The sequence below is a fragment of the Uranotaenia lowii genome, chromosome 1, assembly GCF_029784155.1.
Source record: "Uranotaenia lowii strain MFRU-FL chromosome 1, ASM2978415v1, whole genome shotgun sequence".
In the NCBI taxonomy this organism is placed as follows: Eukaryota; Metazoa; Arthropoda; class Insecta; order Diptera; family Culicidae; genus Uranotaenia; species Uranotaenia lowii.
The window spans coordinates 100913147-100922094 of NC_073691.1; the positions used below are offsets into that span (position 1 = coordinate 100913147).

General features: G+C 37.9%; 2 long non-coding RNA genes across 2 annotated transcripts; both read right to left on the reverse strand.

Annotated features, from left to right (window-relative positions):
* Positions 1-3514: 3514 nt before the first annotated feature.
* On the reverse strand, positions 3515-4218 carry LOC129740427 (uncharacterized). Its single transcript, XR_008736236.1, has 2 exons — positions 4068-4218; positions 3515-4001 (listed from the first exon to the last, which is right to left on the reverse strand). It is a non-coding gene; the product is annotated as an uncharacterized LOC129740427 (long non-coding RNA).
* A 356-nt stretch (positions 4219-4574) lies between these two features.
* LOC129739721 (uncharacterized) lies at positions 4575-7868 on the reverse strand. The gene is made up of 3 exons (XR_008735949.1): positions 7676-7868; positions 4774-5313; positions 4575-4706 (listed from the first exon to the last, which is right to left on the reverse strand). It is a non-coding gene; the product is annotated as an uncharacterized LOC129739721 (long non-coding RNA).
* Positions 7869-8948: the final 1080 nt, after the last annotated feature.

Below are 8948 nucleotides of genomic sequence, written 5' to 3' on the forward strand. Positions count from 1 at the left end.
TAATAACGACATTTGTGACTAGCTCATTATAAATTTATCGAACAAGCACAACTAATTAGGTTCGATTTAGTTGGGCGCCATTTATTATGGAGGCTTTACTACTGGGGACGATGCCACCAGATAAAGCTGATAAAAATTCGCAAACATAAACAAAGCAACATCAATGGTGGTTGCATAATTTCGGATGACCCATTTTGTTATTTTCCCCCCATAAAAACAATAATTTAAAGCGACTTACGTGCTGTGTTGCTTCGTTGATCTCGTTGGCTTCGATGCATGCAGGTTGGCAGTGGCGAGTTGAATTTCATGTCCCGGTTTTCTCCGCCTCGAATCGTCGAACTGATTCCCGTGTGTTCCTCTCTGACCTGATCGGAAATTCTCTGGGGACGGATGCTTGGAAGATGCATGAATGCACCTTGCCCCGGTGCACGCTTGAGGCGCACAGCAGGATCCGCACCACCCGCTATTCACTTGCTGCAATCGGTCGACCAATGTGTTGCACTTTTCTGCGTGCTTCCGTTGAGCTGTTGTTGAAATCGTTCCAATTTTCTGCTGGCGATGAGAACAGCGCGAAACGCTCTGTAAGTGCACTTCCGGCAGTCGATGAGGACAGAGCAGGTCGCCCTGTGGGTGCACTTTCGGCTGTCGATGAGGACAGAGCACTCTTTGCCTTCCTTTCCTGTTCCTTCTTCTCGCAGGATCCTCGCACAACTCCGACACACGACAAATAACCCAGCAATCGATGCCGAGCTTCGATTTCCGTAGCAGAACCACGTTTGTTCCTCGTGCACTAATGGTCATCAAGGCCAAAGAAACGCCGAGCCGCGGGGGCCACACAGGCGCACTTCCGGAAACCTTCCGGGAAACCAACAGTGCACTTTCCTTTTCCGCTAACCGCCGAGGATGCGGTGCAATCGGTACCTTCCGAACGAAGCACTGCTGTGGCAAGTCAAAATAATATTCAGGAGCTGGCCAGTGTGTCGCTCCGAAAAGTTCCGAAGAAATGACAAACTTCCACAAAACGTGGCCTTCAGCACACAAAGCCGTAACAAGAGGCTCAAACCGGACTTTCCGGAACGGGCTTCAAACCTGCCTCAAATGGCGGTAAACTATTGGCCGATAAACGTAAGCCCGGAACAATATCTTCCGTAACAAAAAAAAGGTCGCTTTGACCCCTTTTCTTCGTGTTTGCTAATGGCTTGGCAAACAGGTCACACCGTAACCGGGTGCTGGCTCGGTGTTCCGGTGAGCGTTATCTTGCTTCCGGCTTCTTCTCACGCTCGAAGAGATCGCCTGCCCACGAGTTGCCTCCTAGCAGCTTTGTTCCTTTTCGGCGGCCGAATTGAGCACTTTCGAGTGCCAGTATTGCCGGGATCGTGCCGCTTGCTGATGGAGCAAAATCTTCGGCGTAGCCGATCAGCGCGGAAGTTGCAGCCGTTTTTTCCACCACCACTTTTTTTTTTACTCTTCTTCTCACGGAAGCAAGAACTTGACAGCACAAATGTTGCCAACTTTCAAGCGTCTATTTTTCTGTCCACGGATGCCAGTTTTTCACGTTCCGAATCCTTTTCTGATTTGTTTGTTTATCTTTGGCCAGGGGTGTGTGAATTCGTTCAAATCTTGATTGCACGCTTCTTATTGTTTATGGGGAAATGGGTAAATTCTAAATAGTTTGCGACTTCGCTCGAATATCGTATCTGAATAATAACGAAAAGTATTAAATGTAACAAGACCTTGTAGTCACACAACTAAAGATAACCCACGACGAAACAAAGAAACGATACGATTTACGCCACAAACGTTACTCACCCTCATTTCAACCGGGTCAACGTATGTTCAAGCGTAACTTTCGTCAGTCATCGGCTAGCCAAAGGTACAACGCCAAACTAGGGCCTCAGTACGTCCCCTGCATCGTCCTTAGTAAACGGGGCACCAGTTCGTATGAACTCGCGGACGTGGACGGTAAACCGTTAGGGGTTTTCTCCGCCGCGGATCTAAAACCATAAATAACTATAATCTGTGCTGAATCATACAAAAAAAAAACCATACGCAAATAGGAACGAGCATCGATCATTTCGAGTAACGACAAATAAATCCTGTATATTGGTTCCTAACGATCCGAGAATTATCATTACGCGTAGAGCATATCACATGTGTCGTCTAATTCCATCGTCGCGGGCCGATAAGATATTATTATCTTTGTGTATGAGGGTGGCACAGTGGGTGCACTCCATTCGTTCATCCGTGTAGTATTCATTTCCGCATAAAGATCGTCATTCATTCATCTGAAAGTAGAAAAATAATTTGCATTTAGTTTCAATTTAGTACTTCGAAATTAATTTTAATTTGTTTGGTGTTTAAAAAAATTTTAGCCGGTAGTGTAATGAAACATTAGTGATGTATTTTTGCATGCAGTATTCCCTTTGACTTGCAATTAATCATGCTTTGTATGCATTTGCAGGGAAATTGCAATGGGGCTTATTCTGCGAGGCGAGTGACGTGAAGTGACTTGGTATTTTAGAGTCACCGTATTCTAGCAGGCGAATGCCGTGACTTGAATGAACTTTAGGTGACTTGAATGAACTTTTCTTAACTGTCACCGTATTCTCAGAGGCGAATGGCGTGACTCGAGTCGGTGGCAAGTGACTTTTAGAGTCGTAACCTATTCCGCAAGTGACTCGGAAGAAATAAACAGAAATGCCGCTAAAATCTATGAAAAAATGGTATAAATTTTTATTGTCACAAATTTAAGGTGAAAAATACTCCTTTTTATCTAAAAAACGTTGCTATTCGTTCTAAAATGCTAAAAAATATTATACACTCAGAGGAAATCTTATTATAAATTTCATAAGATACATCTTATGAACCACTTTTTTGCGTCCGAACTAATTTTTCATAAGAGTCTTATGAAATTCTTTCAATTTTCATACGATGTTCTTATGAAAAATAGAAGAAACGGCATTGTGAAAAAATGATGAACACATTCATTCATAGCATCAGTTTTTTTTCATCATCTAACAGTGCGAAGCAATCGCCAGTTCATAGTTATTATAGTTTTCCTTCAATGTTAAATGTTATTGTTATCTCCGGAATGGTAAGTTCGATTTGATGTTTTTTGTGTGAACGTTGAATATATTAGTAAACTAAAATAAATTATTTGTTTACTTTTCAGCAAGCTGATCGGTAAAAAACCAAAGGTCGAAGATTAAAATGCGGCAAAAAAAACTTTGATGGAGCCTCTGTTGATGCGCTGCTGATGGTGACAATGAAGGATTTAATTTTAAACGAATTTGGCAAACAATAAAGTGTATGTTTTCAGCATGAAATATCGAGAATTTTCTTATTAGAAAGTGATTTACTATTTCCATAAGAATCTCTTATGAAAAGCAACAACCTCTCATTGAAGTAGGCGTTCATCTTCAGAATTCATTCGCGTCATAAGACAATCTTATGAATTTCATTAATTTTTCTTATGGCGCCACTTCATAAGAGAATCTTATGGCATACATAATAGTATTTTTCTGAGTGTATTTATTCTGTTTCTAATTTTTACCTCAAAACTGTGCACCTTTAATTATCGAATATGAAAAAGCAACTGATGAAGTAAAATTGAAAGAGATTTCGGATTTGGTTTTTCAAAATGATCTTTTTTGTAGATACTTCATCATTAATATAAAACTAACCTAATATAAACTATATTTGCATGCTATTGTTGATATCCAAAAAGGCATTTCCTCGCTGGTTTTGCCTTTGCATGTCCCGTTACCACCATCATTCCCACTCAGTTCCCACGTTTTGAGCCGGGAGAGTTTGCTGCTGCCTGGAGTGCGCCATAACAGTCCAAATAGACAAATAGCACCTGTTTAAATCGTCCCAATATCCGTATGTTGCTTGGCCTTAGCTTGCCTAAGATGGAAGGTCCGTGCACCACAAAGTTTCACTCGCCTACCGGACGACCAGACCGCACAGAGAATCTTCCAGCTTCTTGGAGCCAAGTCCTACTGTGCGAGTAAAATAAAATTAAATGGTTAAATTCAAGTTCCGATTAATTTTTATTGAAAACTTACCTTTTTCATCAAATCTGTTCCGTTTGTAGTGAGCTCGCTGCTGCTGCATTAATACGGTAGAAATTCCATCTAATATTTGGCCAGAAAACATTTTTGTTACCGGATTTGTTTGGGGAGAAGCACGATCCGAAGAATATTTTGGTTGTTCTTATTTTCCTTTTGATTTTCATACACGCTCGAAATGCTTTAACCAATTATCGTTAAAAAGTAACCATTTTCACACCTTTCCGCGTTAAGTGATTTTTTGACTTTTTCCATAGAAGTCATTTTTTGACTTCTCTTGAGAAGTGGAAATATGGTTACTTTTTAACCGCAGGAAATTTATGCGGAGAAGAGGGAAATGGTTAATTTTTAACCGCAAAGCAAAGTGAACGAGAAACGGGTGAAAGATTATCTTGAGTTTTTCCACAATTTAAGAAAGGAAATCATCCGTAGAGATTTTTCGAATCCCAGATCGAATTTCGGGCCAAGTAAATGAATGGAATATGATTTTAATATATTTTTAATCTCATTTTTTCCCAGAAAAAGTCTGTGTTTGGAGAAATTGTTTCCAGAAATTGTGTGTTGGGTTGGGATACACTAACCATCCGACATCACGTAACAGAATTTTTCGGTTTAAAATTTATCCAATCAGGAAATCTGTAAGAAAAAGGAGATCAATTTTGAAACCATTTGTGAGAAAGCACGAGTGAAAATCTTCGAATACCTGCCAGTGCTGAAATCTGGTCCATCCGCCTTCACGCCTGGTAGTGGACACAAACCAGCTCCGGAGAGTTTCCGATCAACCAACTCATGGACAAGCAACAAATTAACTTTGACATACCGTTCTGTGACAACGGATATGAAATTTGTCCGGAAGGTAGAAATAGTTTTCGGCAAAACCATCGCTGTGGCAGTTGCTGCTGCTGCTGTCACGTAGAGCTTATTTAATGTCTGGTCCAATCCTGGATAATGCCCATTAGAATCACGTAACGGCTTAAGGATCTTGCTGCAAATGAAATTGTGTAGCCCTGAGAGTAGCTACCTGGCCTTGAAAGCTAAAGCACCGACTACAGTCAACCAGCTAATCAACAAACTGTTGGGGATGTGATGACAGAAGATCCGCCCTAGCAGCCTCCTGTACTGCTGTACCGAAATCCGCTTGATTCGAAAGCCGCTATGGTCTAGTGACCCGTTTAGGATACAGTTGATACCGATTTGTTTCCGCCATCCGCCATTCCTCTTGTCAAGATCCTGGCTGAGCATCCTGCAAACAAACAATTCCATAGTCAAAGTAAACATCCGGAAAATCATTTGGTAGGAACTATTGGTTCCATTTCCATTAGTAAATTGAATTAATTCAGAGAATAACTACCGAAAAGTATCGTGACTAGACACTGACACTGCTGCTGGGAAACGTAAGTTGATATGAAGACATCCGCCCAAAGGATGAACTTCCTGCATAAATCAAAGATCTTCCGGCAGCAATTCGATAATCAAAGTATTTAAGGGCAAATGCAAAAAAACTTACCTTTCTATATATTTCCCGATCGGACAACTATTTCTTTTTGAGGAAAATGAACTTAAATTCGATTATTCCAACTTTTAAAAACAGAATCATCCAGCTACTGAAAAGATGATTGAGAAAATGGCGGCAAAATGAAAATGCCGCAGTTGTTCTTTTCAATTCAAGAGGCAATTTTTCACCATATTTTGGTTATTCCTTGAGAACTGCCATGATGGTTAGAATTTCTCTCTAATTTATTGTTAAAAAATAACCAAATTGGCAGTTTTGAAGCAAAAACCATAAAATGGTTATAAGTTAACCATAAATGGTTACTAAAAAATAAGCGTGTACGTATATATGATTCATTTTGCATGAATTTGTCGGCAAATCCCAATTATATACAAAGGAAGGTGAAGCATAAATTTATGTTAAAAATTAGTTGTAATCACAACCGACAAAAATAATTGTTTTTTGATTATATGAGTACTTGAGCTAGTTGCAAACACGAGATAAAATTTTTGCAATCAAATAAAAATGCGTTTCACTTTATATTTTAAAAATTAGTGTCCGAAATTATGCATGAAATCGATTCGATTTGCATCACCTGAGTGTGTACATACGTTTGGAAAAAGTCATTTCGGATGAACTTCAACGAACTGTCAATCCATAAAGAGAACTTTATTTTTTAGGTACGGAGTTCTTATTTTTGCAAATGTATTAGTAATTTCAGTTAATTTTTTATTTAAATTCCAAACTTAGTTAGCCCTTCATTTCATGATTTTTTTATTTTTCCTTAAAAATCACTTTTTACAGTTGGGAATGATGAGTACATCAAGGAAAAAAAATTAAAAAAAAATACGATTTTTCACTTTTTCCATATATTAATTGTTGCAAATTTGTTACTTTATGAAACGAAGGGTTAGAAAATAATTTAATAATAAAACATATTATTTTTTGTCTTTATTTGAGAGGTTTTCAGCCGCAGGCTGGTTCGACTCTGATGAAAACATATTCAATTATTAGTTTATACACATTTTGTTTCCTTACCGTGATCAAAAATTTTAATAATTGAGGAGAAGGGGCTATAAGGTTTAACATGTACAAATATTTTAATTAAGTCTGCATTCTTGGAAAAAAAATAAACCTAATTATAATTTTGCCTCAACACCTAACTCTGTTGACATCAACTGAAAATCATTCTATTCTCTATTCTGAAATTTTGATTATGAATATTCATAAAAAAAATGAAATTTGAAACCTGAATCTAAAATATATGACAGTGACATATTATGATATTCTAGTTTTAAATGTTATCTGAAGTCTGAATTACGAAACTATTAAAGAAAACCGATCTTGATAATAGGTTCTGTTAATTGATTTTAAATTAACTTTAATCGAAAATTTGTAATTCGTCTGACAATCGTAAATAAAACATAAAATTTAAGATTGAGGTTTTCAATCTGAATTTAAGTCGAATTAAAATTCCAATAAACATAAGAATTTCGATTTGAGAATCGCAATCTTATTCCAGAAAATTAATAGTTAATACATTTTTAATAAGAATTTTACAACTAAATTTGAAATTATATCAATCTCAAAAATGCAAATCCCAGTGTTTAACCTGGACGAGAACAAAAAACAAATTGAATTCCGCTCAGAGATTATCACCACATTTAAGAACAATTTGGTGATTTTTAAATTTCCTACATTGGATTAGTTATATAAAAATCATGCATTGAATCAGTATCAATTTTCGAATGCTTTATGAATCTGACGTCATCTAAGAAATTGAATATTTCACTACCTTCTTTAAACGTTCTTCCATATTTTGACAGTTCGCATGGTGAACCCGATGAATTTGGTTCATCTCCGCTGGAACGTCAAAATGAACATTCGCCTCCGGAGCAATGAACTAGTCACCTAAAGTGAGTCGCCTCTCGGAATACCCCGACTATAGTCACGTGACTACGACTAATGTGACTCCGAGTCACTTCATTCGCCTCGCAGAATAAGGCCCAATGATCAAACACACACTAATGCTTCATCTGTCTGAGTCTGGTCAAAGTTAAATCGCCCTACAGTAGAGTCCGGGCTATGCATGCAAAAAAGAAAATGTACTCACCCATAAAACAAGTAGGTTTTATTCGAAAATTTTTAAGGAAATCCCCGGAATAATCCGTACATTTTCATGTCTAAAGGGAACTTAGGCCAAAGCTCTCCAAAAAACATAAAAATATAAGGTTTTCCACAAGAGCTCGACCCTAAAAATTGCCGAATAAAACCTTACCTTTCCAAACGCATCCAGCCGCATGTTAACCACGATCATTTTTATTTACATTTGCTACCAGTTTGACAGATTGAAGTCCGAGCATCACACATACAGATGAAAATGGATAAATTTAGTACAAAATCGCAGCTCCGACAGATCGCGTGAAATATTTCATGGCTCATGATCAAGCATAGCATGACTGTGATATTTTTGTTTGTAAATGCTCCTAATTAGTTAATTTAAATGTTATTTTAGTTTATTTCTCGCGTGAGCTTTCATAACGTCGAATGAAACAAAATTTGAAAAACTGAGATATTCACTAAAAAAGCTTCATTATAACATTATCTACCTATGTGATTGATAAAACAATATATTTAAACCCTTTTAATATATAAAATTTAAGACTTTCAAAATGACGAATGAAACAAAACCTTGATCGCCAATTTCAATGTTGCTTACGTCCCTTCTTCCAAGCGGCGAATGTGCAGAGGAAGAAAAACCTAGCACATTCGCTATGGATTCCATGAGCAAAGTGTATATATACAGGTAGAGGTTATCAGAATATCAACCTGGCAATGAATATTATTTCAGATTCTTGTTTTCAACCGTTCTTAAATCGATACTCAAGCAGGCTTTCGAACGCTGTAAAATAATGCAGCAAGGAAAAGAAACCGAACAGCAGCAGAAGCAGCAAACCTAACAACTAACAGCAGCAGGCTGATCGGCAGCAGCCTGTTGCTGTTAGTCACCCAATCACCCGATTAACACTTTTATTACGTATTCACTAATAAATTTACCGCTACACTCGACAACTCACTAAGTTAACATTCACTATGCCGAGAAAATTGAAAATTTACCGGTAATTGCCTCAGAAACATTTGGGCGTAAATGCAATTTGAACGAATCAAAGGACAAATGAGACAAATTTCCCCTCCAGCTGATCGGCAACAGAAAGCTGATCAGCAGCAGCGAGCTGGTTTGACCGATGGCGCACCTGATTCACACATTTCATTATGCATTTACTCACCAATTTACAGCTTCACTGGATATTTCACTTATTAAACAGCCACTACGCCGAGAAAATTGAAAATTTTCCATAGTATTTGCATCTGAAACATTTGGGCGT